Source organism: Eubalaena glacialis, chromosome X, assembly GCF_028564815.1.
Source record: "Eubalaena glacialis isolate mEubGla1 chromosome X, mEubGla1.1.hap2.+ XY, whole genome shotgun sequence".
In the NCBI taxonomy this organism is placed as follows: Eukaryota; Metazoa; Chordata; class Mammalia; order Artiodactyla; family Balaenidae; genus Eubalaena; species Eubalaena glacialis.
This window is the reverse complement of record NC_083736.1, coordinates 37,733,501-37,741,352: the sequence shown is the minus strand read 5'-3', so window position 1 is coordinate 37,741,352 and position 7,852 is coordinate 37,733,501. Positions and strand designations below refer to the sequence as shown.

General features: G+C 38.1%; 1 non-coding gene across 1 annotated transcript; it reads right to left on the bottom strand.

Annotated features, from left to right (window-relative positions):
- Nucleotides 1-5,552: 5,552 nt before the first annotated feature.
- On the bottom strand, nt 5,553-5,659 carry LOC133082826 (U6 spliceosomal RNA). Its single transcript, XR_009699042.1, has one exon. It is a non-coding gene; the product is annotated as a U6 spliceosomal RNA (small nuclear RNA).
- Between the last annotated feature and the right edge of the window lie 2,193 nt (nt 5,660-7,852).

Genomic DNA, 7,852 nt, shown 5'->3' with positions numbered 1-7,852 from the left:
TACCTTACCCATAAACATGTGATAAGTTTTCATTTATTTAAATCTTTAATCTTTCAACAATGTTTTGTAATTTTCAGTGTATAAGTTTTACACTTCTTCTGTTAAATTTATTCCTAAGTATTATTTGATGCTGTCATAAATGGAATTGTTTATTTTCAGAGTGTTTATTGGTAGTGTATAGACGTACAGTTGGTTTTTGTTTATTGATCTTGTATCCTGCAATCTTGCTGAACTATTAGTTCTAATAGTTTTTTAGGAGATTTCTGAGGATTTTCTATTTACGAGATCATGTCTTGTGCAAATAGAGATATTTTTACTTTTTCCTTTCCCATCTAGATGGCTCTTATTTCTTTTTCTTGCCAAATTGTCCTGGATAGAATCTCCAGTACAATGTTGAATGGAAGTGTTAGGAGCAGACCTTCTTATCTTATTCCTGACTTTAGGATCACTGTTCTCTTTAATGTTCAAATTGTTCCATCTTTAGCAAGTAGAACCCCTTAAAATTGATTACTGTGCCCTTTTGACATCAATAATATTTGATAACTTCCATGTTTTCTGTTTTAAAACCTTATCTTGTATATATCCTGGCCCAGGGAGTCCTAATTATTTTTACTGGGTAAAGGCATTGAGAAACCAGTCTGGGTACTAGGAGTACTCATTGCCCCTGAGTTGATCATTGCCTTTTCAGTGGACAGAGCTGGGAAGTTTGTTCTTTTTAGAAAGATAAAAATAAAATTCACAAATTCATACTGGCATCTCCAATTCAAAATTAACGTTACATGGCTTTTACATCAGTTCTCTGAATTTATATTTGTATCTCTTTTCTATTAGGCTGAGAATATTAGTTCCTAATGACATTAAAATAGTTACTTATCTGCTTTATCCTAATATGTGTGTATGAGTGTATATATTTATGTGTGTTTATATGTATATATATATATCATACACACTAATAGTTTTAAAAAAGCAATAGTAGAATCATCACTAAAAGTTTAAGATTTTCTAAAATTTCTTTTGTCTATAGGATATATCCCACAAGAGATGTACAGTCAACACTATATATTTTAAATTATTTGACATAATTAAAAAATTTTAATTGAGGTATAATTGACATATAACATTATATATGTTTCACATGTACAGATTTGATATTTGTATGTATTGTGAAATGACCATCACAATAAGTCTCGTTAATATCTGTCACCATACATAGTTACAAACATTTTTTTTCTTGTGATGAGGACTTTTAAGATCTGCTCTCTTAGCAACTTTCAAATATGCTATACAGTATTATTAACTGTAGTCAGCATGTCTTACATTACATCCCCATGATTTAATTATTTTATAGCTGGAAGTTTGTACCTTTTGATTCCCTTCACTCACTTCTCTCACCCCCAGCCTCCACCCCCCACTTCTGGCAATCACCAATCTCTTATCTGTATTTATGAGCTCGGTTTGTTGTTGTGTTGTTTCTAAATTCCACATGTAAGTGAGATCATACAGTGTTTGGCTTTCCCTGTCTGATTTATTTCACTTGGTGTAATGCCCTCTAGGTCCATCCATGTTGTTGCAAATAGCAGGATTTCATTCTCTTTTTATGGCTAAATAGTATTCCATTGTATGTGTGTGTGTGTGTGTGTGTGTGTGTGTGATCAACACACATACAACATTAACTTCTGATCAACTGGCTATTCATCAGAGATTCCCATGACCCCCTCCTTGGGTTTGATTAATTTGTTAGAACAGCTTACAGAACTCAGGAAACCTGTTTACTCACTAGATTACAGATTTACTACAGAGGATATTAAAGGATATGAATCAACAGTCAGATAAAGAAATACACAGGGCGAGGTCCTGAACAAGAGAGCTTCTGTCCTCGTCGAGTTTGGGGCCCAGCACGGGCTCTCCAAACCCCTTCCTTTTGGGGTTTTTTTGGAGGCTTCATTAGATACACATGATTGATTAACGCATTGGCTATTGGCAGTTGAGTCAGCATCCAGCCCCTCTCCCCTGCCCGGAAATCAGGTGATGGGACTGAAAGTTCCACCCCCTCTATTCTTGGTTGGTTTCCCTAGTAGCCCCCATCCTTAGGTGCTCTCCAAAGTCACCTCATTAACATAAACCCAGTTGTGGTAGAAAGGGGCTTGTTGTGAATAACAAGACACCCATTGCACCTTAACGTCTCTGAAGAGAACTGAGGGCAAGAGAATGAATATTTTAATGAAAGATGCTCCTATTGTTCTTATTGCTCAGGAAATTCTAAGGGTTTGGGTAACTATGAGCTAGGAACTGTGGATGAAGACCAAATATATGTGAGAAATGTATTTTGGTCATCTGAATGACCAAATCTCTGTATTTCTTATAAATCATAGTATTGTAGAAACCAACATCAAGTCTAAGCTCTTCAGGATGGTCTGTGCGCTCCCTCACCAAAGCCATAGCACAGCAAATGTACAGCAGCACATAACTCAGCACCACAAATTTGCTCACGTGGACTTTTCCTTTGTCAAAAAATGCAACGATTGGCTGAGTTAAAGTTCCTCTTTTCCTTATATATCAGTCAATGATTTCAGACTTAAGTGGCTTAATCATTACCTTAGGAAACCTAACATTTCTGGCATTTTTCTTTAGGATAATTCATACGTAAAATTTAAATTTTCCCTTCTTTGGTCAATGTATCAGTTAGGATTAGATTCTACAGCATGTAACAGAAACCCAGAGTACAGTGGCTTAAACATGATAGGGGTTTATTTTTTTTTCTCCCATGAAAGGAGTTCCGGAGTAGGCATCCAGGGCTGATATGGCAGCTCTACACACATCTAGGACCCAGGACCCTTTTTTCTGCTCCCCTATATTTGGTGCATGGCTCCCATCATCAAGATTGCTTCACGGTCCATGATGGCTGTTGCAACTCAGCCATTAAATATACACATTCAAGGCCGTAGGCAGGAGGAAAGGGCAAGGGCAAAAGGTTAAATCACTTGCATTAGTCGGTTTTCTTTACAAAGCTTTCTCAGAAGTCTCACGCAATGACTTTTGCTTTCACCCTATCAGCCATCAATATCTGCAGGGAAAGCTGGAAAAGTACTGTTTTAAAGCTAAGCGCATTGCCACCCCCAATAATATAGGGTTTCTGTTCATAACAAAGAAAGGGAGAATGAACAGTGGATAGGCAACTAGCAATCTGTGCCACAGTCCGTCAATCTCAATAACTGTAATTTTGTGAATTGCTTGTAGCACGCTCTGAACACTGCCACTTTAAGACAACAGGACCCTTCCATAGGGTCCCCTCACAGGGGAGGGCTTTCCACAGCACTTTGTCCAAAGCCATCCTGGATGCCTCCTATTTTCTGCTACCTTGCTTCTTGCCAGCGCTGTGACCCTACTGCCTCTTCTCTTGCTTGGACTTGGTGACTCATACACTGATGCCACTCTGGGCTTCTGCTTGTGCCACTTAGCCTGGGGACCTACCCACTTCCCCTCATTTCTGATCTTAACTCCTATCCCATTTCCAGCTTTACCATTCCCAGGTGGTCCCTGACCCCTTCAAACATCCAGCCTTTCATAAGGAATAAGTTCCAGTCCTAATGGCTGACAGTTACCATCTCCATCTATGTGTTTATCTATGAAATCGTAGCCCCCAAATGCTGTGGAATTTTTAATAACTAAGGGTAAATTGCTTCTTGGAAAGAGCACCAAACTAGCAGGCAGGAAACATGGGTTCTACACCTTCATTCTTAATTCTTCAACCAATAGTTTTTTGAGCACTTACTTTGTGTGAGTCACTGACCCAGCTCTGCTACTAATTAAATGTGAGGGCTGGGGGATGTCACTTCACCTCTTTTTTTTTTTCCTGGACTAAATGAACTTGAAGGCTATTTTAGCTTGTGCTCTTCTAGAAGCGGACCCTGAGACAAGGATTCAGAGGAGTTGTGGTCAGATGTTTTGTAGCACGTCCTCCAATGGGGATGTGTTTGGTGTTTTTTCTCATGATTAGACTGGAGTTACAGGTTTTGGGGAGAAAGACCATAGAGGTAAAGTGCAGTTCTCATTACATCATATCAAGTGTACAAACTATCAACATGACATCACTATTAATGTTGACCTTGACCACCAGGCTGATATAGTGTTTGTCAGATTTCTCTACCATAAAGCTGTTCCTTCCTCCCGCCCTGCCCTGCCTTTCCATACTCTTCTCTTTGTAAGGACATTACTATATACGGCCGACACTTAAGAAGTAGGGAGATATACTCTACCTCCTAAAGGGCGGAGTATCTACATAAATTACTTGGAATTCTTCTGCACAGGGACATTTGTCTCTTCTTCCCCACTTACCTATTTATCTATTCAATCATTTATATCATGAGTATGGACTCATGAATATATGGGTTATAATCCAGTAGTACTTTATTTTGTTACTCGAATTGTTCTAGCTTTGGCTACTGGGAGCTCTTTCAGTTCTTAGTTCCCTGACCAGGGATCGAACCTGTGCCCCCTTCAGTGGAAGCGCAGTCTTAACCGCTGGACCGCCAGGGAAGTCCCTGACTCCTTGTCCTTTTGCCATACCCCGTGTGTGTGTGTGTGTGTGTGTGTGTGTGTGTGTGTTTAGCACTACCTTACCTTCTGGCACTACAAGATGCTCTAGGCTTATTTTGTATATTCCCTGCCCCAGCTCTAGAAACAGCCATTTCTGCAAAGAGCCTGGGTGCCTTTTTTTTTTTTTTAAATTAGAAAATGGTATTAGAAACCAATATCTAGGCACTAGGTGTGTTCATTGTTACTAGTTCATCATTGCTTCTAAGCATTCTCAGCTGATGGGGCAAGGAAACGTGTGTATACTAACCAATGTATATCTACGTATCTATAAATAGTTCTATATGTATTCATCTATATCTATATTAAGCTAAACATATCTCCATACTGATGTCTCCAAGTCTAATCCACTACCACAAGGATTATTCTAGCCTTCTCCTCTTGCTTGTCTGGAACCTTCCCCTCTAATGGTGAGAAACCTGGCTTCCATGATCTGCCATCTATTTGCTTAATTGCTCATGTCCAGGACACACGTACAGCAGCATTAGAATTGTTAACCTCTACCCTCCATGGGAAACTACTTTATCAACGAGAATGTGCTGCTTATACACAGTTTCTTTTGTTTTTAGTCTTATAGTATCCACTCCTTTCCGAAGTTACTTAGGAACTTACCTTTTTTCCCACCCCCTTCAGTGAAGTTATTTCATACATTTGTAATGTAGTTAGATTCTTTTGTCACAGTCTGTATTCCATTTTGGGATCCCTTGACCTCCTAAATGACTTTTAAAAGAAATTTGCACACATTAAGCGCCCTCTGTATGCTATAAAGTTCTATGGGTTTTTTTTTTTTTTTTTTTTGAGAATTTGTCGTAAGATTTATTCACCCAGATCGGAAATGTTTTTACAGAGGTATTCATCATAATCTTGTTTGTAAGAGCAGAACATTTTTGAAAAAAATATCCATTAATAGCAAAACAAACAGATTTTGATGCATTTATGTTATGGAATATTATGCAGATAAAAATATGGAACGCTTCACGAATTTGCGTATCATCCTTGCACAGGGGCCATGCTAATCTTCTCTGTATCGTTCCAATTTTAGTATATGTGCTGCCGAAGCAAGCACAGTTCTATGGGTTTTGACAAATGCATAGCATCATGTATCTGCCAGTATAGTATCACATAAAATAGTTTCACTGACGTAAAAATCCCCTGTGCTTCTCTTGTTCAACCCTCCCCCTTCCTCAAACCCCTGGCAACCGCTGATCTATTTACTATCTCTGCAGTTTTGCCTTCTCCAGAATGTCATATAAATGGAACCATACAGTATGTAGCCTTTTCAGACTGGGTACATGCACTTAGCAATATGCATTTAAGATTCATCCATATTTTTTGTGTGGTTTGATAGCACATTCCTTTTTATCACCGAAGGACCTCTTGGTTGCCCCCCTTTTTGGTGATTATAAATAAAGCTGCTATAAACATTCGCATGCAGGTTTTTATGTGGACATAACTTTCAAATCAGTTGGGTAAATACCTAGAAGCACAATTGCTATATTGTGTGGTAAGACTACATTTAGCTTTATAAGAAATTGCCAAATAGCCTTCCAAAGTGGCTAGAATTTCTTTTGTTCCACATCCTTGCCAGCAATTGGTGTTGACATATTTGTGGATTTTAGGATTCTCATAGGTGTTTATTGGTATCCTATTGTTAAATATAATCTTTGGTAGATTCTTTGGCATTATTTCTCCTACTCTGACATTTTATATTACCTTCCCCTTGGGGACTTACATCTGGGCTTTTTGGTATCATTTATGTCATAAACTTCTCACTTTCTCCACATTTCTTGGTAGGAAAAGAGCTAGCTTCAGCCTTGGAGACAGCTTTAAGTGCATTGCTGATATGGATGCTATATCATTTCTCTGTAATGAAATGGGGTGTCTAAAGCTAGTACTTCCTCACTCACATCCTTCAAACAGCACAGTTTTGAAGGTGTAATTCCAAGTTTTTGCTGGCAATTGACTGGCCTGAGCTATGATGCCCAGAGAACAAAATTGCTCCAGGAACTAAAATACGGTTGGCATAAAACAACTTCTGAGCCCTTTCCTATTCATTTCTGCCAGGAATTCAAAACTCTGTCTTGATGCAAACTCATGATACAAGTCAGTAGCCCCCTGCCCACATGTAGCTGGGCAAACGCTTGGTGCTTAGGCAGACTCTGAGGCCTCACCACTTCTCCTGTCATCTTTCTTTCTGCCCAGCTGTCCGCATCCACGTGGCAGTCTGGGTCCCACTTAGTTATATTTTTATTATAAAATAAAACACAGAAATGCACACAAAACAAATGTATAGATTAGTGACTTATTATAAGGTCACACCTTCATAACTACCATCCAGGTGAAGAAGTAGTACTTTGCGAGCCACTCCATGCCCACGATCCTGATTTTTATAGTAATATTTTCCTCACACTTCTTTATGGCTTCATTATACAAGTGTACATCCTTAGACACTCTAGTTTAGACTTGCTCATTAAAAATTATTGATTCATCTTTTAAACCTCTTTTAATCTATAGGTCCCCTTTTCATCGCTTTCTTTTCCTTATATGTTACCTATTGAAGAACATGGACAATTTGACCTATAGAGTTTCCCACAATTTGAATTTTGTTGATGACATATTCATGGTGCATTTCAACATGTATCCTGTCCCCAGCTTTTCTTGAAAATAGTCACCTGGATTCAGAGGTTTGACCAGACTTAAGCTGGATTTCTTTTGCAAGACTATAAGCAGTGCTGAGGTCTTTCTTCAGGAGATACACAGCATGTGATTGTGTCTCTTTTTGCAATATTAGCACCTGTTGATTCTCATTGTCTGAATCAGTTACTTCATTGAGAGTTGCAAAATAGTGATAATCTAATTCTGTCATTTTATTTGCATTTATTAGTTGGTTGGAATAACTTTATAAAGAAATGCTTCCATGATGTACTATTTGGTTACCTAGCGGTACAGTTTGTATAGGAAAAGCAGGATATACATTTGATTCTTTCCCTTTATTTTTCAGATGATTTTTAAATTTCATTTTTAGTTTCCAGGTGGTGAATTTGTTCACCTGATATCCTCCAAAGTGGCTAGTTTTAAAATATCACTATAAATTAAAATATTTAAACATACTTTATGGGTTTTAATCCATTACATTAAAAAATAATTGTGGTCAAATACACATAACATAAAATTTACCATTTTAGCCATGGTTAAGTGTACAGTTCTGTGACATTAAGTCTCCATTGCATTCTTCTACTTATTGAAGCTCAAACTGTCT